The sequence below is a fragment of the Adiantum capillus-veneris genome, chromosome 29, assembly GCF_014529385.1.
Source record: "Adiantum capillus-veneris isolate H3 chromosome 29, ASM1452938v2, whole genome shotgun sequence".
Lineage (NCBI taxonomy): Eukaryota > Viridiplantae > Streptophyta > Polypodiopsida > Polypodiales > Pteridaceae > Adiantum > Adiantum capillus-veneris.
Window position 1 is genome coordinate 92179389 of NC_140959.1, and position 25265 is coordinate 92204653.

General features: G+C 42.0%; 1 pseudogene; it reads left to right on the forward strand.

Annotated features, from left to right (window-relative positions):
- The first annotated feature begins 710 nt into the window (after positions 1-710).
- Positions 711-3318, forward strand: LOC147419588 (uncharacterized; annotated as a pseudogene).
- The last annotated feature ends 21947 nt before the right edge of the window (positions 3319-25265 follow it).

The window sequence follows — 25265 nt, forward strand, 5'->3', positions numbered from 1 at the left end:
ACTCCATAAAAAATCAAATCCCCTATGTAAAATAAATTATGTATTATTGTAGGAAGGCTTGGAAGTGACGACTGGTCATCAATGTACAAGGAGGCTCTTAAGTTGATAGAGCAGAACAAGGTGCTACATTGTCAGCCCTACAATCCCGATGCACTTGAGGAGATAGACCGACCCTTTATTCTAGTTATCCAAGACGATTGGATGCTTCGCATGTGTATATGTTTCTCAAGCAATAGTTCCTAGGAAATAGACTCGACCTTCAAGACAAATGTATTTTGCATGCCCTTATATGCATCAATGGTACCAAATCAGCATGGTGTTGACTTACTTGTGTGGTTCATGTTATGCACACGTGATGTAGGAACTAGCCAAGAAAAAGTCACCTTGAAGGTTACTTTGAAACTAGTCTTCCAAAGAATGAACAACATCCGCCCAAAGGCGTTGCTGATTGATGAGTGGATCACTTCACTACAAGCCATCAAGAAAGTGGTTGATACCGATCCATTTTGTTGGGAAGTGGGTGAAAATGATAGTATCACCCAAGTTGCATGCATTGTGCTAGTATGCTGGTTCCTCACAAAGAAGGCTTGGGTGGAGAATTTACTTTCACAGGTGCATCCAAAGCCTTGCTTTTGTTTCTTCGCCTCTCCATTTTCCATGCTTATGATTGCCTCCCACCTCCTCATGTGTTCTTGCAGGTCCCCAAAGAAATGTGTGACCATGTGTATGGTGCAGTGTAGAATATGATGCAATGCCCGACGGAGGAAGAGTTCCTCGACTCAAAGTACAGAGAACTCCTTCGAGAATTCTCAGAGCATAATAACATTCTAAGATACGTTAGCAATGGATGGACTACAAAGACATGCACTTGGTGTCGATTATTGTGGCCAAAGTTTGGTGGCTCTTCCCTCATGGGCATGTTGACACCACGAACTTGGTGGAGAGACTTTGGCAGTACATAAAGTACACCTTGTTGGATGTACGGATCAATTGATCAACCCTGGACTTGTTGCATGCCCTTATTGGCGATTCAATCACAGGGATGTGGATGGGTGTTACTGCTGTGGAGTTCTTCAGACAAAAATAGGAGATTGGTAATGTCCCTTTGTTTTTTGTATGCCACGGTTTACCTTTTTCCATTGCATGGCTTTTCATTTTGAGTAATAGTGTCTTTATACTGCATTCTGAGCAATTGTGTCCTTTTTTAAAACTTGCCTAGGTTTTGATTTTGAGTAATTGTGTCTTTATACTGCATTTTGAGTAATTGTATCTTTGGTTTACGTCCTTGCCTAGGTTTACATTTTGAGTAAATGTGTCCTTGGTTTAGTTCCTTGCACTTTGAGTAATTGTATCTTTATCATGCATTCTAGGTAACTGTGTCTTTGGTTTATGTCCTTCCTTGGGTTTACAGACTCAGTAACTAAGTCTTTATACTACCTTTCCTTTTGTAGTTGACTCAGGTAAACACAACATGTATGGGAATGACAAGGGGCAAAAGAAATGCTTGTCAGGTGGAGAACAAATGCTTTCTAGATATGTAAGTGACCCATCAACCGTTGAAGTGATTGAGGAAGCGGCCGTCCTTTTCAAGGTGTTGAGTATGTCATTCCATGAGATATGGTATCATGCCATCTTGCAATCCTATTATTGTGATTGTGCAGATTAGGCAAGCATGTGCAAGCACCTGTATGTCATGCGACTAGGAGTAAGAGACTTCTTTCCTCATTTGTGCCATATTCTCCTAATCGTTGACACGGCTGGGTATGGAGAATACAGAAGAGGACCTTGGCTCCATACTTGAAGGACCCAATGATCCTCCCAATGACATGGTCATGCAACAGTCCCTTTCATCGCATATCCTCAACCAATGCATTGAAGATTTGAAGAGTGTGTTAAATGAGATTGAGAAATGTATCCCATCTTGTGATGAGGTGCACCTTCAATCATTGATAGGGCAGGTACGATCGGCTTATTCATGTCTTTCATGCTCCCAAGGAGATTGAATTGCCAGAGAAGGGAAGCATTGCATGAATTCAGGGGCATGTGATAGCCAATTGACTCGAGCATGGACAACGGAGATTTGTAAATGATGAGACAATCACAACGGTGCCTATTCAACCCTTGAGAGTAACGGGCAAGCTTAGGAAGAAACATCAAAGGGGCCGAAAGCAAGCACGCTTTGCAAAGAGAAATCAAATGTATTGCCATCACTGTTTCACCAAGACCTTCTTGGTGGATCAAAAAGTGGAGTCATGCCAAACATGCCAAGAGATATTTCCACTCAGTTCACGACATGGGGCACGAGTTACACGTGATGCTTTAATTGGTCGGGGAGTAGTCTTGTACAAGGACTCCAACTCTCATGAATGCCTCATTGCATCAGTGTCGTTTGGCTCAAATGGGCATCAAGGCATCACAATGTACTTTTGTGAAAAACTCTAAACTTTCCCGAGTCTCACTCTGTGCTTTTATCTAAGTATTGGGATTTTTAAAGTTTTTGGCTCCTTCCAACAAACATTGTGAATTTTTTGAAACCAAAGACGCAATGTTGCCCATGTTTACATTAACTTGTGTTTTTGCCTTAACTTTCCCTTTTGTGAGTACATTTGTACATATGCCCACAAAGAGAGAGAGAGAGAGAGAGAGAGAGAGAGAGAGAGAGAGAGAGAGAGAGAGAGAGATTTTATCCTAATGAGGCTTTGTGTCCTAACTATGCATCAAAGGTAGTGACTTTTTTGTGGCTTCATCCCTAGGTTTATATTTGGTATTGAAATGTGAACTAATTTTCTCTTGCCCATGTTTATGTCTAGCCTACCTAGGCCTAGGTTTATACTTGCTTGGATTCACCATATTCATTGTTGTTGCAAGGCCTAAACCCTCGACAGAAATGGGCATGCTTAGGAAGAAGCATCAAAAGGACAATAGATTGTTGGTGGACCAAGAGTGTGGACTCGTGCCAAACATGTCAAGCACTATTACCACTAGCTTCACGACAAGGAGCACGAGATACACGTGATGCTCTGATTAGTCGAGAGGCAATCCTGTATGAGGGCTCCAACTCTCATGCAAGCCTCATTGCATTTTGATTGTGTGGGCATCAAGGCATTGCAATGTACTTCTATAAAAAAACATGAACTTTTCCAGGGTTAAGTCTATGTAAATTAGCCCACGTTTACTCTATGCTTCTCACTTAAAATTAGGTTTTTTATGTTCAGGTGTTCTGTTCCGTCAGACAACTCCAAGTTTTCTAAAATTGAGAGATGTAAAGTTTCAGGTTTACATGCACCAATTTTTCTGCTGGAACTTTTCCTTTCGTGAAGGCATTTCTACATGGGGGGGGGGGGGGAGAGAGAGAGAGAGAGAGAGAGAGAGAGAGAGAGAGAGAGAGAGAGAGAGAGAGAGAGAGAGAGAGAGAGAGAGAGAGAGAGAGAGAGTTTGCATACCATATGCAAGTGTAAACCAAGGCATAGACAGCTTAGTGTAAATCCAGGCGGTTAAGGGCAAGAGTAAACTCAAGCATTAGTGGTGGGGGGGGGGCGCGGGGGGGGGAAGAGAGAGAGAGAGTTTGTATACCATATGCAAGTGTAAATCAAGGCATAGACAACCTAGTGTAAATCCAAGCGATTAAGGGCAAGAGTAAACCCAGGCATTAGTGGTGGTGGTTGGGGGGGGGGGGGGGGGGAGAGAGAGAGAGAGAGAGAGAGAGAGAGAGATTTAGTGCCAAAGCATTCAAATATGGTCAATTTACCTCTCATTTACCGCCCATGTGTACATTTCCATGTTCTTAGAAAAAAGTTAATATTGAGAGCTCATAGATGGGCAAGAAAAGGGAGATGCAAGGTGGAGATCTAGTAGCAACATTTGGTAGCATTGGGACATCGGGCACAATGGCATTGCCACAAACATTGTCGAGTTTTTGTATAATAGTTAACTATATGCCATCTTGAAGAAGGGGGCACAAATAAAACAAAGCTGGGCAATACACATCTTGTCAAGCATAACTAAGAAGTATTTAAGCTTGAAATTAATAGAACATTGCCTCTCAATCTTAGAGAGAGAGAGAGAGAGAAGAAAAATAAGAAGAAGAAGAAGAAGAAGAGGGTTTTAACGTCGTAAGAAACTATCCCAATCGACCTTAAGGATCTATCCGGTGAGGAGAGTGAACTCAAGACCTGTTATATGAGAGAGAGAGAGAGAGAGAGAGAGAGAGAGAGAGAGAGAGAGAGAGAGAGAGAGAGAGAGAGAGAGAGAGAGAGAGAGAGAGAGAGAGACTTTGTATACCATGTGCAAAAGTAAACTTAGTCATTGTTAGCCTAGTGTAAACCTAGGCAATTTAGGGCAAAGAATATCTTTTGGCATTAAGGGGGGGGGCCGGGGGGGGGGGGGGGGGGAGAGAGAGAGAGAGAGAGAGAGAGAGAGAGAGAGAGAGAGAGAGAGAGAGAGAGAGAGAGAGAGAGAGAGAGAGAGAGAGACTTTGTAAACCATGTGCAAGTGTAAACCAAGGCATTGTTAGCCTAGTGTAAACCTAGGCAATTTAGGGCAAAGAATATCTTTTGGCATTAAGGGGGGGGGGGGGGGGGGAGAGAGAGAGAGAGAGAGAGAGAGAGAGAGAGAGAGAGAGAGAGAGAGAAGTTGTATGCCACATGCAGATGAAAATGCAAGTATTACAAGGCAAGTGTAAAGCAAGGCATTAGTATCCCACTGTAAACCCAAGCAATATAGGGCAAGAGTAAACCAAGGCAACAAGGGGGGAGAGAGAGAGAGAGAGAGAGAGAGAGAGAGAGAGAGAGAGAGAGAGAGAAGAGAGAGAGAGAGAGAGAGAGAGAGAGAGAGAGAGAGATTTAGTGCCAAAGCATTCAAATATGGTCAATTTACCTCTCATTTACCGCCCATGTGTACAGGTTCTTAGAAAAAAGTTCATCTCGAGTGTTCACAGATGGGCAAGAAAAGGGAGATGCAAGGTGGAGAGCTAGTACTTACGTTTGGTTAAAATGAACACATGTCCTTGGTACGTACCAGTGGTATATAAGTGTCAACCAGTTCAAATGTTCTGACTACTGATGTAAACTAGTCTTTTCATTTAAAACCGGTATGTTATTTACCTAACCAGTACATGTGAGCACTTAATCACGATGTATACCAATGAGAAATAAGTGTACAAAACAATTTACTAGATATGTAAACCAGTATTTTCCTTTCAAACAGATATGTTTTTTACCTATCTGACATGACAAACAGTACATGTGAACACTTGACGAGTACGTGTGAACACTTAACCACTATGTATACCAGTGAGAAATAAAAGATTTTTACTGGTTATGTAAACCAGTTTTTTACCTAACCAGTTTATACATATCATACGCGTGTGAAAGTATGCGTCTGCAAACGTATGTTTCAGCAAACATACGCGTATGATAAAAACTATGTTTCCATTTATATTCTCCTTCACATCCAATATTTATCTACTCTTAGTCTAGGACCAAATACAGATTCCCCTTATTTCCATTTATAACTTCCTTCATATCCGATTTCATATCTACTCTTATCAACCCATTTATAGTGAATATAGGTCATGAATGCAAATATTAGAAAACAAAAATGGATATAGTGAAGCAAGTTATTACCTGAGATTGTTCAAGAAGATGCATAGGATGTTTGACATATGAATTTCTTCCAATACGCTTTCTGCACACATCCTTCTTATTGGGTGAAACACGAGTGTTAGACATCCAAAAAGAGAAGATCAACTCTTTCTCATCAGGTGTTATGAAACCACGATCCATGGGCTGTCGAGCACACAAAGAGATTGGCAAATTTCCATCACCTGCTGCCCTCAACCGATTCTTTGCAACTATGAAGTTCCTCTTGTGCAAATTTAGCAACTTAGATGCAGCTGAAACATTCACTTTTGAGGTAGATGTACACTCAACATTCATAAGCATTGTGGTGATGAACCTTTTAAGAAAGAGCTCCTGTCCGCTCTTGGGTAACTTGATTCATGTATTGTGTTGCGTATGGCTTCAACGAAGGTTTTTTGTGCCCTGGGCATTTCAAGGTCTCCAAGAGAAGGATGATTGACAAACTTGCACAAAATATCTGAGCGTGATGCAACATCGAGGGCCTTTGTACGCCGATTGAAGAGCATAACAAGGTCATTGCAAAGTCTTTGACGCTTTGCATCATCAGCACCATTTTGATCATTATCTTCCTCACGTGCTACCCGCTCAAGCTTGTTCTTAGCACTCTGCTCCCTCTTTCTCCTAGCATGATATTCCTTGACCGCATCAACAGCATACCTAGCACACAGTTCACAGTGAGGCTGAGAGCAGTCACATACAGTGTGAGATTCTTGCTCCATGCTAGAGAGGGAGAGATTGAGCGAGGTGATAGGCCTACAGAGAGCAAGAGCAGTATATGACAGCAATAGATGTGTGATAGGCCTACAAAGTAAAACAGCAATCTGTGCTCCTACACAGAGAGTTAGAGAGAGAGGAAAACGAGAGAGCGGGAAGACAAAGAGCTGGCTGACGTGCATAGTTAAGAGCTACAGAGCGGTCTTCTATATTTGAAAAAAAGACGTGGAAATAGTAATGGTGTAAAGAGCTGGCTGATGTGCATGGTTAAGAGGTACAGAGCCGTCTTCTATATTTAACAAAAAGCTATGGAAATTCTATATTTAATTAAAAAGTTGTTCAAAAGAATATATCGAATTGAACTAATAGAGATGGTTTTATGTACCGGTTATAAAACCTCTGTCCGGGACAAGGTTTTTGGTCCACCTATTCATGCATCCACCCAGAACTTAATTATTTATTTTTATGCATCTAAATTCTCATTGGACCCCTTTAAAGCCTATCCAATAGGATTCAAGCACATCATGAGGGCCAAATTGGGAGGATCTTGACATGTGTCTTTCATGCTTCTTAAGATATCATGTTTGAATTGCAAAACCAACCAAGAGCCATGCTTCAATGCTTAAGCTTGCCATCTTCTTCATCTTCATTACTATGCTATTATGCTATGCTAAGTAAGAAGAGTGATGATAAGTGAGGAACTATTTCTTTCTCCTATGAATGATTCTTCTTCCTCTTCCCTATCCTCATTGCCCGCTAGCTCTCTCCACTTTCGAAGGTGTTTGAGGCCTTGGGATAGCCAATGCTTTTTACAAAGTTTATGTTATGCTCGTGATGCATGAACCTTTCCATCTTCATTGCATCACCTAGGTCATAAGGAACACAAAGATTGTATTGTACCAAGTCTCTCTTGATAGGGGAATCTATAATACAAACGCCTTTTGGAGGGGAGACCGGCTCCAAGTAAATTCGGTCCTCAACTATTGTCATGTTCTCTAATACTCTCTCTTGCAAAAGTATTATCCATGTCAAGTTAATTAAGTACTATGTTTATGATGTTTCTATCTACCATCAATTAAGTTCATCCTCCATGTTCTCAAAGTAATCTTACATAAATGCTCACTCTAATTCTCTTAATTCCGCTAGTCTCAAAGTTTATAGTCCATTTCCATTACAAATAGTGCACATCTCGTACAATAGATGGCCACCAAAAACTAGCTCTAAGAACTCAACCAAGTACCTAGTCTTTGCCTTGATGTCTGATCTCTTCATGACACTAAATTTCCTCTTTGTAGAGGACCCTTCTCAACACTCCATCTCTAGCATACATCATGAGATCCTCACCAACCAATGTGAATTTGCGACCGTTTTGAACAATTCTCCATCTTTGTAGCTCGGATATACCCTCCAAACATTGAATTGTGCTTAGAAATTCATCTATCTCCTTCAGGGTCTCTGTACCTGCATATGTGTTGGGTGCCACATATAAATGTTCTACATGGGCTTGCACTCGAGTACTCGCCAATTGATCAGCTTCTTGATTCTACGCCCTCTTAACGTGCTTGAATTGTATTTCTTCAAAGAACTTCAACATCCTTTTCATGGAGAAAAACCAATGCCAAAAGTTGCTTGATAACCAGAAATCCATCACCTTTCACTGCCAACTTGGAAATGCCAAACTCCACACATTGCTTAAGGCCCAAATGAAGAGTCAAGTACTTTGCTTCATTTTTGGTGTGGACATCTTCAAGGTCATAAGCTTTGGAAAAGATAACCTTACCTTGTGGGTCTTGTATTACCACACCGCCTCCCACTTTTTTCATTACTCTTCTATACACCCCATCGACCCACATCACAAAAGCCCCTTCCAAATTAGGTTCTTCTCTGGCTTCTTCTCGTGCCACTCTTGGCTACATTAGTTGGCACTCTTATTGACCAAAATGCCTACTAAATGAGATCTGTTGGTATGATCAAACTTATATTAAATTATTGCAACTCCAACACCAACTTCCTAATATGCCTTCTTGGCTTCAAATGCAGTACCATTTCAAGAAACATATTGTTAGAAGTGAGCATGTAAAACTTGCATACAATCAAGTGCACTTTAAACTTTTTGCATGCAAAAACCAAGGCCATCACCCATTGTTCTACTTCAATGAAATCATCTCCCAAGGGCTTATCACTCTACTCTCAAAGTAGATAGGTATGTAGCTCCTATCCACCTTTTGCAGTAACACAACTCCAATAGAAACAGTACCTACTGTCATGGCAACATAAAAATCATCCTCAAGGTTTGGAGGACACACCATAAGTAGCTGACAAAGAATCTCCTTCACCCTATCAAAAGACTCTTGTGCACCTTTAGTCCAATGAAGACCATGAACCTGTTGGGCCATCATTTGAAGAGGATACACATATTGCAAAAGCATCCAAAAAATCATGACAAATACTTTAACTTATAAAGAAATGAATCCAGAACTTGGGCACTTGATGGAATCTCCATCAACACTAGAGCCTTCACCTTCTCTCGATCAGCTTCTACACCATTCTGCTACACCACATGACCCAATAATTGAGTAGGAGGCTGCACCAACTTACACGTCTTGGGATTCAATTGACCACCCTCCTCATCAAGCCTTTGAAAACACATCTTGAGGTTTGACATATGCTGCGACCTAGAACTATAGCATCCAATATCATCCATAAACACCCTAATGAACCTACCCAAGTATGGCCCGAATACCTTGTTCATCCAATCTTGAAAAGCTGCATATGCATTTCCCAAACCAAAGGGCATTTTGTGGTAGGCAGAACATCCCCATGGAGAAATGAATGTAGTCTAGCAATACCTATATGGAAGTATTTGAAAAATCCATCTATAATCAAGTACCCTCCTTGACTTGTGACTTGGTTCAAGATTTCATCCTGGAATGATAAAGGGATCATGTACCTACAGCTTCTTCTCAATGAGTGCATCAATAAGAGAGGGAGTGCATCCACTAGATTTCCTACCCCTAAGGACATATTCTACACAATATTAACCTTGACCCTAGGAAGTCTAGTACTGAGACTAGTAGACCACTGCCTTCTTAGCTTGGGATTTAATGTCAATAGTTGTCCAAAAGTAATACTATCCTTTTGATTTTGAACATCACTCACTAGATCATACCCCAAATGACCACACCCTAGCTGAAAGCTAGTCTTTTGCTATTCTCTACCTTCATACACCTTCTCCTTAACTTTGCGAGCTCTTGTTTCCCACTTAGTCTCTGTCTCCCTTTCACCTCATGCCCGCTTGTTAGCCAAGACATCTACGTATTTCTTATCCACACCAATGATATTGACCGTAGGGACTTATTTGGTGCAGCTAGCAGTATAGGGTTCTCGTCTGACTGATCTCTATGAACATTGAACTGCCTTTGCTCTCTGCCTTTTCCAAACAACAGGTATATCCCTCCTCTTTCCCTGGGCAGATGTAGACAATTTGGAACATAATGAGCTTCTTCCCACAATTGTAACATCCACTGGGAAATGGGCCAAGCCCTACCTCTTCCTCCTCTTGCTTGTCCCCTATCTATCACACTCAAGTGCAACTCCTGTATTTTCTGGGACATATCTTGGACTATATGCACCCCATGCTATAGAAACAGCTACCATACCTCGGTTTGCATGATTCTCATCTTGGCCTACGTAATGAGGACTCTAAGGTTGAGTAAGAGCCACCATCTCATAGCCCATCATGCCTTGCTTGTCTTTTTCTTAATTTTCCTACTCTTTGACTATGCTACCACTTGAGGAGTGCTCCCCATATATAATGCCCAGAGGACTACCTCGTATGGATTCACCACCTAACCTCCCATATATAGCAGTCCACTATGGCAGCCTGCTGCCTCCTGGCCCAGGTTCGTGACCCCGTCTGGGTATGCCCTTGGCATGACATTACTCCCCCCTTGGAGAAGTATTTCCTTTCTCGAAAACAAAAGTGGGAAACTTCTTCTTAAGAACACTAATGTTTTCCCAAGTGGCACCTTATTCAGGTTGATCTTTCCACTTAATTAAAGCTTGACAATGTACATGATGACGCGTATGTAAATCATGATAGTCGAGAATTTTCTCAGATTCATGCAGTGGGGTAGGAGGTTCAACGAAATCAACCAAAACGTGTTGGTTGAAAACATTGTCGTCCCCATGCAAGCGTTTACGTAAACGGCTTACATGAAATACCGGATGGACACAAGAGTGTGTTGGTAATGAGAGTTTGTAAGCACGATCACCAACTCCCTTGAGTACCTTGAAAGGTCCACAATATCTTGGAGATAATTTAAGTGTTGGCCCAGTCTTCAGAATTTTTGAATGCTCTGGCACACACAAAAATACCTCTTCCCCTTCCTCAAAGGTAGCTTGCCGATGTTTCTCGTCATCGCACTTCTTATACCAATCCTATGCTTATTAGACATCTTAACAAGCGAGTTTCAGTATATCCATATGGTCTTGGATAAAATCCTTAACATGCTCAAGTTTTGTGGTTGCCAACCCCATCGTAACGGGTGACCTAGGTTGAAAACCATACATGAGCATGAAAGGACTAAATCCAGTCGTGACATGCTTAGCACTATTGTAAGAAAACTCAAGAAGAGGTAGATACTCTTCCCGGTCTGTTTGTTTCTTGCTAATGTATGCTCATAGCATATCCTCTAGCACTTGGTTAACTCATTCAGTTTGACCATCTCTTGTACTAAGGTTGAGTTGTGTACCCAATTGTTTAAACACCACCGTCCAAAAATGATTGTTAAACTTGGGATCACGATCACTCACAATGTCACTTGGTAGTCCATACAACTTGTACGGATTGTCCACAAATAACTTAGCTAATTCTAGAGTCTTTATGGTCGACTTGGTTGGAATGCATAGTTTAGTTAGTCGGTCTACTACCACCCATATTGACTCATGACTTCGTACAGTGGTTGGTAACCCCACAATAAAATCCATAGAGATACTTTCCCATTTATCATTGGGAATCTCCAAAGGATGCAAGAGTCCTCCTGCCTTCAGGTGCTTTGCTTTGCTAACTTGACATTTCTGGTGGCCATGCAAGACATGGTCTTGAACAAAGCCATGTAAACTTGGCCAGTAAAATTGTCGTCTTACGAGAGCATAAGTCTTTTTAATGCCCGTGTGCCCTGCACTTGGACTGTCATGACATTCATAAAGAATTTGGCTCCAAATGTCCGTGTCCATCGGTACACAAACTCTCCCCTTGTGGAGTAGGTACCCATTATCGATGGAAAAATTCTTCCATCTCTGTAGCTCATCAGTCGATTGAGGAAAACTGTGTGTGGAGGTTAAGGGCACACTACCATCATTGGAGGGAGAAGGTTCCCTCATTTGCACATGGCTCCACACTTTGGAGTATGCGTCATCATGCTCATATTTGCCCTTCAGAGAATCCAAAAACTCACTACGAAGTTCCGTGAACAAAAGAGAATTTATCTCAAGCATATGACTAAGAGCATCAGCTACCACATTGTATCGTCCTTTACGATACCGGAGCTTTGCATCATACTCCTGAAGAATCACTGCCCACCTGGCCTTTTGACCCTTCAAGTTGGTTTGTTGTGTAAACCATTTTATAATTTCATGGTCAAAGACAATCTCAAATTGAGCTCCATACAAATAATGCCACCATGTCTTTAAGGCAGACGCTATTGCGTAGAGTTCACGTTCATAATCAGAATAATTTTTCTACACTGAATCAAGATTCTTGCTTTCAAACCCGGGGGATTCACTCTATATACAAAACGGGACGCCACCTACGAGCGAACAACTTTGATAAAACCCCTATATACGACTCATATTAGGGAATATGACACCCTTTCTATGCTTATACAATAATCGATGCAAAAAATATCATACCCCTATCTTACATATAAAATTTAGGTCTCACATGATCTCACTGAGTAAAACTATTCAAAGACCGTGTAGCATAGGGATTGGCAACGTACTAAGAAACCCTTCTGTTGATCCAGTTTTGACCCATCTAAATTACTTAAAAAACATGGTTATAAATTTGTGCTAGGTTTTGCGTGTAAATTTGCATCTATACAAACTCTCTATAACCTTCATCCCTCAACAAATGAACTATAATCACAAATAAGCAATTGATACAAAGCAATGTTAGTTCTTGCATGTATCTTTGTAGCTATTGACTCACAAGTTTGAGGGCAGAGTCTTTTGGGAAGCCGTGATTTTGAAACACAAAACATTCCTCTCATTTTCCCCTTTTCTCACTTCTCCCCTCCCCCCCACCCCATAAATATGATACCCCCTTCTTTATTTTTAAGCTTGGGAGATAAATTATTGGGGGCCTGCCCCTAAATTATACGCTTATGTAACTTGTAAAAAACCCCCCCCTCCCCTGCACTTACGTGGTGTGATAAGTTTTCCATGGTGAATCCCCCGGGCTTTCAAATGCAATTGGCATCCCCTCTTGTAGATGGACTGCTCCAATAGCACAATTACTCACACCGATTTCCAAACCGAATGGCTTCAAAGGATCCACAATAGCTAGAATAGGACTTATAGCTAATGCATCCTTGAGCGTACCAAGACTTTGCAAGATGTAAAGTGCCACTCAAGTAGCAAAAAATCCTCTTGACAGCCTATCGGTGCTTAGACCCTAGGCTATGGATAAATCTACTGACCTGTGAGACTGCAAACTAAATATCCGGCCTCATGTTGAGAAGGCTTCTATCATGCCACGCTCCATATGGAGTAATAGACTGCAAAGCTTTTGTAGGACACCTGTTAAATACATAAGTGACACACATGATGGTCTCAAGCCAAAACAAATGTGGAAAAGCTCGACTTTTGACCATACATCGTGTCATTTTTGTAAGTGACATGGTTTTCCTCTCAGCAGTCGCTGAGACATATAAGGCATTGTACATTGGTGTTTTATCCCATGACTAGCCAGAAATGCATTAAATTCATGACACGTATACTCCCCCCCTCGATCGAAACGGAGGGTGCCCATAGTACATTTCGAGACATTTTCAGCCATAGCAAAAAATTGTATGAAGCACATAAATACTTTGAACTGCCACAACGATGGATTTCTCAACCACTTCCTCGAGCCCCCTGGGATACTCGAGCCGAAGTGTCTTTCTTTCCACTGCAAGGTTCATGGGGATAACCTCCTGCTCCTTGGTGTCCTTGATAAAGGACCCAACTTGAAGGTGTGGTAAGTGGAGCTCCTCCAAATCAGGTTCCTCGCTCACCAAGAAGATAAATGTTGCTAGCCAAGAAAGGTACTCCACCCCCAACTTGCGCTTCTTGAGCGTTGACACCCCTGGGGCTTGCTCGTCCAAGAAATGGCCTGCATCGGTGGCAATTTCTTGGAATCGTCATAACCACTTGGAGAATGGGCGATCACCTTTGTGTATGTAGCACAAAATATCGCAAGGCACCCAAATCCCTGCATGTGGGGAGATAGATACAGAATATTTTATGATGTGCTCCTCCGTGAATGCAAAAAGCTCGGCAAATGCATCCATGTGAAGGGCAATTGTGGCTTCAAGGTTAGGGAGACGAGTAAAAAAGGTGTGGAGGTCCAACTTCCCTTTGTATTTGGTGTCCTCGAGGAAGAGGATGAAGCATGACAAAGGGGTGGATGTGGGTGCGGATGCAGAGGCTGTGGAAGCGTCCATGTCTAACCTGGGGTGTAGATAGAGAGTGGAGGAGCTCAAGAGTTGCAAAAGTGAAAATAGTGAATGAGTTATGCGGTCCCCCGTTTATAATGTCCCTTTTTTAAAGACATTTTTTAAAAAAAAAGAGGCACTTTCACCAAAAAATGATCTCTCATCTCAATGCGAAAAATTATATTCAAAGACATGATTTGCAAAAGCAAATTATGTTGATTACATTGGGGATCGTTTTCAAACTTGCAAGAGTTACAAAGCTATAACAGCGATAGAATAGTTCCATCCATCTCCCAGTCCTCCTCGACCTTCAATTTGTCTTCCATTCTCTTCCCAATCTACGGACATTCATTACAATAAGCATCCAATGATCGACAAACTATGATGTATTGAAAATGTGGTGGAAGCATTCTCACCTTGTGACCTTGTAAACGAAATTGTGCTTGTTGAAGGGCTTCAAAACCCATAATAACCAAATGTTCTCGCACATTACTAAGAGTTCAATGCTTGTTCACTTGGACTACCTCCAAAGCATCGTTGGGCATCTTCACTGCAATGTCAAAGCTTGCAATAGTGCCGTCTACGCTCTGTAAGGGATTTTACACTCCAAGCTTGCATATCCAATGATCATATTGAAATCATATGTACAAGGAGGTGTGGGATTTCAAATAGCGCATTCCAATACCTGAAGCTCCAACCTTACAACGGTACCGGTCCCCATTGTGCATGTCCTCCACAAAACCCCAGTCCTCTTCTAAAAGCCTTCCTAATTCCTCATAATGTACATCTTTACATACAAGCATTGTGGTAGTCTCCACAAATCCAAACTCTTAAGAAATATGCATAAAACAATGAATAGGCAAACACCAACTCAAGCCCACAGACCTAGAAGCTTTAGAGTATTTCAAAGAGTTTTGGACATCTATTATCATCTTTTGCTTGAAAGATGCTACCGGCCACTCCATACTTAATAAGGAAGTTACTTTGATGGGTTCAAGCGTTTTAAACTCTTGTGTAGAAGTAGGCACAATATAGGAGTGAGAATAGAAGAAAACCCTTCTTTGAACAAGTTTAGTTGGGCAAAGATGTGTGAACATTGTTGCTCCAATATCTGTATGTATAGCATTGAATGTGCCAGAGAGACTATGTAGTGGCTGCTCCTCCACCGTGACGTGGATGGAAATATGACTATAAATTTATGGCAGATCTTAAGTATGAATCCATAATAATATTACACTCTGATTTCACACCTAGCTTTGTATTCTCAAAACATGTACTTACAATGTGTTGGAAATTGAGGTGGTTGTTGCAATTGCATGCTTGACATTGAAAAAACATGTTGCACAATGGCTACGGTCCCCTTGTCTTTGTGGTTCTTGAAGCCAAGGAGCTTTCCTTTCCAATGATGATCCAAGTTTGCACGATTCAACACACGATGAGGGCCAATAGCAGATGGTTGCATGTATACCCAAGCACCTTTGGTGAACTCTTGTGGCACCCACTCATTATCTATACCTCTAGTGTTGTGGCATGCAAGTGCTGTGACCTCATCCTTTGGCCGCTTTTGCGAAGTAGAGTTGGCCATGGTTGAGGAAAGAAAATTAGGAGGAGGAGTAGGACCTTGCTTGTTGCTACAATGTAGGTGGGATAAAGTGATAGGAGAAGGTGGTTAACTCTTGCTTGGTGTGGCAATGGGAGGAGAAGGTGGATAATCCTTGCTTGGTGTGGCAATGGAGGTGGTAGGGGAGAAGAGAGGAGCTTCCTTGCTGCATCAATGGAGATGATGTACAGAGAGAGTGTTGGGGTAGAGGATGAGTGTGATGGTTGCAACCAAGGAGGGATTGGAAAAGGGGTTCTAGAGAGAGAAAACCACCTTTTGCCTAAGGACTACTTTTGGAGGGGTTCTGGATAGTAAAAAAAGATGTTTCAAAAGTTTTAACAAAAAATTGAATTTTAGGGTTTTTATGTGCACGTTTTGACTTTTTGAGGTCAAAAAATGCTTTTTTGACCATAAAATAGATTTAGGGGGGTTTTAAAAAGATAAGATTTGAGTTTTGAAAATTTTGAAAATTTTGGGATTTTTTCAAACCCGGATAAAAAAGGAGGGAAGTTGGAGATTCCATATGGCCCACTCCCCCCCCCTTCTCACTAGGTAAGGGCCCATTAAGAAGTGTAAGACTACTTTGTCCCCCTACATTTTTGAGGGCATAGAGTGTGACCACCACCCTCTTCTCATTGACTAGCGTCTAATTAACCTTAATCCCAAAGGGCCCCTAAAGGGTTCATATTTTTCCTAATGACCTTTTACCATTTATAATTGGAAAGAGTTCATTTTTACCTTGATTGAGTTGTTTGGGAGATAACTTTTGAGTTGAAACTTAAAGTTTTACCATTTTCTAATTAATTTGAGTGATGGGATGTGTGTATAGATGACTACATCTTACCTCGTGGGATATGGGTGAACATTCTTTCACAATTGATAGTCAAAGAGTACCTTCAAATGGGAGTCGAGGTCCAAAATCACATTATGACTAGACACAACAAAGCATAGAAGAAGAGGTTATTGTCCACAGACTGCATGGTCCTTAACACTTTGAGGGAATGGTACCACTATGCTAGAGAAAATTCCGAGTTCAAACTATCTAAGCACATAGCCACACTTAGTGGGAGTGTTGAATAGGCTAAGTTGCATTTATATGCCCGTATGATAAAATTTTGTACGTATAAAACACAATTAAACGTTGTATTTTTGTATAACATGTGTTTATCCGTATAAATTATAGTTCGATCAAAATATATTTTGATCGAACTTTTTTCGATTGAATTGCTGTTCTGTATCAAAAAAGCATCGTGGTGACAGTTTGGACGAGCTATTGTTGGAGCTATATATATCCATCCCTATGCTATATATAGCTAGGAGTCCCCAGTATATATGTACACTCAGTGTGTAGTGTCTAGAGTTACGCAATGAGCGAGCCACGAGCGAGCTGCTGCAACATAGATGTGCTTCCCATGCAGAGTTTGTCGGCTCACTGATTAACGTATCATGAGTTTGTCGGCTCACTAGTTATTAACGTATCATGAGTGACAAGCCATAGCGTTCGTGCAGGCGGACAAAGCCATATTGAGCGGGGATTGCAAGCCATAACACAACGCTCAGTATTTGTTGGTTTCGCTTCTCCTAAAGCCTGCTCACAATAGAGCCCTAAAAATCCACCGTTCATCTCTGTAGGACTCACAAGTTCAGTGGTACCTATAAAAAATAAACCTAAAGAGAATAGTACAAACAGAAGGATACGAACAGAATAAATAAAAAATAACTTATCTTCCTTGTGATGAAGAACTTCAGAATTGTCGTGCGTACCCATGCGACCATCGCTCTAATACCATGTTCAACAACCACGCACGAGAGAGAGAGAGAGAGAGAGAGAGAGAGAGAGAGAGAGAGAGAGAGAGAGAGAGAGAGAGAGAGAGAGAGAGAGAGAGAGAGAGAGAGAGAGAGAGAGAGACACTACAATTGCAAGCCCCAAAGTGTGTAGACTCTACACACTTAGTGTACAGATATAGTGGGGATTCCTAGCTATATATAACATAGGGATGGGTATATAGAGTTCCAACAACTATCAGATTCTTTCACCTTTTGATTTGTCAGATCACTTGAGGGAGCCCTTGTGAGATGCTTGAGGTGATCATTTAACTTTTCTTAATTATTTTTGTTATTTATAATTAACATTTTATTTTTTGTTAAACCTAACGTTGTAGATCATAGTCTCACACTTTGGGGTTAGACTCTAGGTTAGTATCTTGTCCCTAATTGTGAGGACCAAAGTGTCATAATGCAGGGATAGTTTAGATTAGGTACCTTTTCCTGGTTGTGTAGACCTCCACGTCACACTACAAGAGGGATAGAAAACTAGACACTTTCTGCCTAGCTATGCAGACCATTGTGTTGCATTGTAGGAGAGTACATAGAGAGTTAGATTCCACATCTCTAGCTTTGCAAACCATTTTGTCACACTGTAGAGAGGATTTAGAGTTCATTAATCACTCTATCTCTAGCTGTGTAGACCATCACATCACATTGTAGAGATGGCGTAAAAAATGATACACTTATATGCAATGAAGTAATTGATCATTTTTAAAAGTAAAAATCATTACAAATTCAATGAGAAATAAAAGCGTTGCACTATCATCACATCTATCGTATTTAAGTGCACACATTTGCTTGAATGCTTGCATAGGAAGTTATGTCCTTTAAGCAAGTTATCTGTGTAGTCAAATATGAGAGATGCGACAATTGTGCATGTTTTCGATCTATTTCTCATTAAATTTGTAGTTGTTCATTCTAAACAAGTGATGTACTACATAGTTCAAATAACAAAACGCCATGTCTGTGACTATGTAAACCACCGTCTCGCAATGTAGGGAGGGCTTGAATACAAACGCTCCGGTGGCTATGTAGACCACCGTGCCGCACCGCAAAGAGGGCTCTAGGAATGACATTTATTTTTTTACAGAAAAGTAACTAACCATTCATTACGATATAATTAAGAAATATAAATTGTGCACCATTTGTGCACATGTTCTATTTTTATTGTGTTGCATTGTACGGAAGCCGTGGTTTAATATACACGTCACACTATAAGGAGAGTTAGGTCTTATAAGCTTTTCATTTTGAATTACTTACAACAATTTAGGTCTTTATATGTTTATTTCTTGATGTCATTTTTGTCCTTGACTGTGTAGACCACCACATCACACTGTAAGGAGAGTTATGTCTCTTAAGCTTTTCATTTTGGTTTACTTACATCAATTTAGGTCTTTTATGTTCATGTCTTGATGTCATTTTTGTTTATGACATTTTCATCAAAGTTATTATGACATTTAGGTTTTTTTATGTTTGTGTCTTGATGTCATTTATGTCTTTGACATTTTCATGCAAGTTATTACAATATTTTTATGTATTAACACTAGGTTGGTAATGGGACACTTTTATGTCCTGGGACACTTTTATGTCCTATGAAGTGACCATTTTCCTTGAATTATGTCAAGAGTTTCAAAATGGATTTTGAGGTGCTATCTGTCTAGAAAGTTGTCTCATGAGCTGAAAAAAACTCGACATTTTTTTGGAATATCAATTTCATCTTTCACCTTGTCCTTGCACAACATTTCACAACCTAAACTGTGTGAAAAAACGGGTCCTATTTTTGGCTTTTTTCAACTTTTTGTAACTATACCACTCTAGAATTCATGTTTGTGAGGTCTATAATGCTAGAGAACTATCTTTAGTAGTCCTCAGCATGTCCTGATGCTTCTAGGGAGAAATAAATGTTAAAGTTGTAAGTTATGACCAAATTACAAAAATTGTCAAATCTTGTTTTTTAGCCAATTTTAGCTCTTCTATGATTTTTTTGGTGGCTTTCATGATATCCAAATGCAGTTTTGATTTTCTATGTCGCATATTGTAACATAAAGCTAATATTCCTTGGGTTTTGGGGCACCTAATACCCTATTTTGCATAGTAGACAACGATGGTTGATTTTTTCAATTATAGAAGAAAACGAAACATTCTAGTATATCAAGTATAGCTTTTTCAATATTAATATTGTTAGTTTCTTGTGACAACTACATGCATTTTGTAGGTAGTAACCATATCTAGTCATAAGGATCAAATTTGGCTAGATATTGAATAGTTTCTATGGGATTCTACAACTCATAATGTTGAACCCAGTTTTTTCATGTTTGCTGTATTTAGCACTTCATCTTTGTCCCCAAGATTCCCCTTGGTAAGAGATATATTATTCTTTTGACATGCTCCATGGCTCCTTATGAACCTAAAGGACAATAAGGAACTAAGAAAACATGCATATACTATTTGTATTGAGCGTGGCTATAGAAACTTTGATGATAGGTTTGCAGAATGGTAAACATTCAACTTTTTTGTACCTATTTATTTTGGCAAAACAAAAAATAGTGATTGAGAAGCAATCGTATGTTCTTATCACCAACCCATTGAAGTTAACTAGGGAATTTATCTCAAGTCCTACAAAAATCCCTAATCTTATTTTTATGCAACAAAACGTAAGAAATGACTGTTTTGATGAAAATGTACTGATCCATCAACTTTGGAGGCTTGGTGTGACCAAAAGATAAGAAATTTTACAAGTTTCTTATTTTTTCCATGTGTAGTAGGCCTTGAACTATAGCCTCATGAAAGGATTTTACAAAATGAGTCGATCTACTATGGTTTTGGAGGTTTTTTTCAAAACCCTAAAAGGACACTTTTATGTCCTGTTAGGTTACCAACCTAGTGTTAACATTTAGATTTACTTCTCTAATGCGTTTTTCAAAATTTCAGCCATGGTAGAGACAAAGCTATCATGTTGATGGGGCTCGGGAAAACACCACCCAAACACAATCTTCACTCTCTTTCCCGTAGCTCAAATGCACACATGGGCTAGCTCTTTGGAAGCAAAACCCTCCAGCAAAAAAACACACTCTTGAAAGTGCACAGATGGAAGTCTCTCTCTCTCTCTCTCTCTTTACCTACACCTTGATCATGCGACCTTCCCCTCCACTTGACCTGTCTATGTTGACTACCCCACGGCCCTGTTCAACCCCCACTAATATCCATGCTCCCCTTTCCCTTGTGTAGCACTACCACCCCAAGACATTGTAGTGTCCACTCTACCTCTTATCTTCCTTTCCAGTGCTATATTAGATGCCTCAGATGGCCTTGATAACCCAATGACGAGAAGAAGCTTTCAGCCCCTTCCACTCCGGCCTTGGCGGTGCCCAGTTCCTGCAGCATGCTCTTACAAACTCCTGGCCACCCCTCTCTTATCAACTCTCTCTGTTTGCGGCTGACCAGGGGCAGTTCATCTTCCACCTCTCTACTCTCGGCACTCCTCCTCGACAGCACCAAGCGGCCCTCCTGCTCTATATTTGACCTGGCAGCTCTCTTTGTAGCATGTCTTAGCTCGGGCTCCCTCTAATCTCTCTCTCTTCGCTTCTCTGTGCCGCCCATGTTGGCCTTGAGAGCCCTCTGCCGAGCTCATCATATGGCTCCCCCCCGCCTTCTGATCTTGGCCGCCGCACGGCTCCCTTATCTCTCACCTGGTGAGTCTCCTTTTGAGCTCTTTCTTCTCAACACCCGTGAGCCGATGGCCTCCAGAGCTTTAATCTTGGCATGGCCTCCCTCCTTTCTCTTGGCGGGCTTGAGGCCCCTTCCTCTAGCTCTCTCGCGCTCTCAAGAGGCCCGTCACCCTCCTGCCGCCTCCTTTGCGTCCCCTTACCCTGCATGCCCTCTACAGTCCTCGAGCAGCCCCTCCTTCTGCCTGCACCTCGGCATGTGCTCCTATAGAGCGCCCTCTCTATAGCTCGTCCACCCTCTATCTGGCGCTACTCTCTTGTCTGAGCGGCCCCAACTCCAAACGGCATCCTCCTACTGCTCTACCTGTAACTCTCTGAGCTTCAGCCCCCCTTCCTGTCTGCAACTCGAATTGGGCCTCTCTCTATGGTGCTCCCTCCAGAATTGCTCAGGATTGCGGCCTCCTGCTGCTCCTTGTGAGCTCGCTTCAGAGCTTGGCCTGCAGCGCAATGGTCCACGGCCACCCCCTTCTTCAATTCAGGTACCAGGCCTGGCGTCCCTCTGTAGCTCCTCCTGAGATGGTCCCCCCTAGGTCTAGTGCAACTCCCTTTTAGGCAAGCTCGTGCAAGCCTCGAGAGCCTTCTCCACCTTTTTATGTGCTGACCTTGGTTGCTTGCTGGCCGCGAGCCCTGGCCGCTCTTGAATGGCTTCTGAACCTCCTCCTGGTTTGCAGCACTCTCTCTTTTTTTATAGCTCTTGGCAAGTGGGAGCCCCGGGATGGCTCCCCTCGTGGCCTCCTTCTGCTCCAAGCGGCTTTGAGACCCTCTGGCGGCGGCCCGTGGCGGCGGCCCATCCCCTGCACGTGCATGCCCATGCTAGCCACATTCGACCATGCAAAAGTCCTTTCAAGAACAAAAGCTATTTAAAACAAAAATTATACTAGGGGGATGTGCCCACCTTCTGAACTTCTTTTGAGCCTTCACAAAGCAATTACATCGGCTATAGGGTAACCGAGCATCTCATATGACTCCAATGGCCCTTGGTGGCTCAACTTATCTTCGTGTCTTGCATTGATAACACCTGATCTCTGGAGGTGGCTTATCCGTAGCTTTACGTTTCACCGCTTTCTTTGGTGGTTTTAGCTTGATATCCAGGTTCACTCTGATGGCCAAATTTTGCCTTGCACAATGATCAAATTGAAGCGTGGAGATGTGTTGATCCTTATTTAAACCGTATCCAATGAGCTCAACTTCCGAAGCTTCTACCCAGATGCACATTAAAGCTGCTTTAACACCATTATCGACATTACGAAAATGGTCGACCATAGGGTCGTGCAGTTCTTAGATGCACCGACAGAGGACTATTTGAAATCCATCATCTTTGCCCAACCCCTTCATTGAGAATTCATGCTCAACCCAAGCTTTTCTGGAAAACTATGTACACCTATCAACAAGAAACCTGTACAGCATGCTGAATACTCCGAAAACTTAAAAAAAACCATATTTACATTGTCATCAACTCTGATATCACTCCCTCTGATGCTTCCACCTGCTAGATACTTGAAAAATAAACTCTCCCTCAATCAAAGGGAAAGATTTGTGCCCTCCAACTTGAAGAGCAACATCCTCCTGGATCAAAGGGGAAGCTCTCAGCTTCCCTACTGGAAGTCCAATGCCCGCCTAGATCAAATGGGAAGGTTTCAGCCTCCCTACTTGAGAATTGGCTTCCACCTGGATCCCAAAGATATTGCACATCCTCTTGAGGCTTATATCTTGGGCATAAAGCCTCGGCATAAGAACATGAGCATACAGACAAGATGTGCATACAGGTCATACCATCCATCTGCAACTCGGGCCCAGTAGCTGCCACACCACCGTAAGACCATTCAAAATTTCCACCCTCCTGTGTAAGAGATGCGTCTCCTTGATTGAACTCCTCTACTTCAGGAGCATCGAGAGAGGTTTCTTGTAGCATTGGATGCTGCATCTCTTGCTCTTCTGACTCTTGAACACCACTAAGGGCTTTCATGGCTTTGATCTTGTCAAGAGCCTTGTTGACATACACAGCCTGCAAGGGGTTCATTGGAACATCCAGATCGTCAAAACTCCAATCATCATCTGCATCCACCCACTACAACACAACATGGAGATATCGACGCATGTATATCGACGAAATTAGCGGGCGTCGCTATACGCGTCGATATACGCGTCTCAATGTACGTCGATATACGCGTGGAAAGGCTTTACTTCCCACGCGTATATCGACGCCTATAGCGACACGTATATCGACGCGTATAGCGACGCAAAAAAAATTGGGAAAAAAAAGCGAAACCCGCGAGCAGCAGGGGCCATTTTCGCCTGCGCTCTGCTCAAATCTTGGCCTCCACCTGTTGCACAGGTATTATACCCCCCCCCCCCAACCCCCCTCTCTCTCTCTCTACATCGTGTGTGTGTGTGTGTGTAGGAGAGAGAGAGAGAGAGAGAGAGAGAGAGAGAGAGAGAGAGAGAGAGAGAGAGAGAGAGAGAGAGAGAGAGAGTAGGAAAGAGAGAGAGAGAGAGAGAGAGAGAGAGAGAGAGAGAGAGAGAGAGAGAGAGAGGTGTGTGTGTGTGTGTAGGAAAGAGAGAGAGAGAGAGAGAGAGAGAGAGAGAGAGAGAGAGAGAGAGAGAGAGAGAGAGGTGTGTGTGTGTGTAGGAAATAGAGAGAGAGAGAGAGAGATAGAGAATTAATGTATGCTTAGGAAATTAAAATTAATTAAAGAGAGAAATGAAATGAAATGTTATATTAACGTCTTTGAAAGGCCAAAGTGACCTATGAGACATGAGACAAGAAAGTTACAATGTGATGGATCTGATACAAAGTCAAAGTAAGAAGATGACAAAATAAAATATTATGGAATCCTAAACTGCTGGGTATGGACTAAACGGTTAAACCAGCTAGCTGGGATAGGTAGATCATAGGAGATCCAGCAGCTGTCGCTGGGGGATCTCATCAATCTCCTCCATGGTCAGTAGTCTGACCGGGCGTTATGCATGTCGAGCCAAAGTGACCTAGCTAGATCCTCTGATGCAGCCTCTGTCGATGTTGTGTAGTCCTCCGCAGTCGTGGACGTCTAGATCTCCCTAGCTCAGTCGCTCGTTCGATCAGTAGAGAGATAGGGAAGTAGAGAGAGAGAGAGAGAGAGAGAGAGAGAGAGAGAGAGATAGGAAATAGAGAGATAGAGAAAGAGAGTTTTATTTATATATATATATATATATAGAGAGAGAGAGAGAGAGAGAGAGAGAGAGAGAGAGAGAGAGAGAGGTAGGGAAGTGAAGAGCGAGACAGAGAGAGAGATAGGAAAATAAGGAAATAGAGAGAGAAAGAGAGATAGCGAGAGCGAGATCAAGAGAAAGAGAGATAGCGAGAGTGAGATCGAGAGAGAAAGAGAGATCGAGATCGCTTTTTTGAGCAAGAACCATGCAAGGCTTCTGAATCTTTCTCAAGTTTCTCATCCATCTCCACATTATCTTCTGGCTTGGACATGGAGGCCCCGTCCGGTTTACAATCAGGTAGAAAAATTTCAGTGGGCTGAGAACTTCCATGGCTTGTGCTTTCATCAAGTGCGGCATTGGAAAGCTTTCTCTGACAAGCTACCTCAGAATGGAGGCAGGTGGGTTCGTAGACAGAGAAGAAACTATGGAACTAAAAGAGGCAAAGGGGTTTTGTCTGCTACATGCATTGCCATGTACACCTGGGAGTGCACGTATGTGTCTACCCATATAGGATTTGACCAATAAAGACGAGATTTTGACCCGGTGGTCCTGATCTTCGTACACCTCTGGACCGAGGTGTACGGAGATTGGGCAAGACTAGAGAATGCGAGGTAGTTTACATTGTGAGGACTATATATATATATATATATATATATTAAAACAACATTCATAATCATTGTAGATGGCAACGTCATCAACTAACATGGAGGAAAAGATTGCACGCTCGTGCACGCTCTGCAAGTATCAAATCCTGCGCAAGCGTAGGATATGTAATGAGCATGTGCACAAGTACGGAGAGTTTGCTAGAGAAACCGTACAGAATCTGCGATACGACTCCTACGGAACGGGCATTGATTTCCGTGACATAGCACCT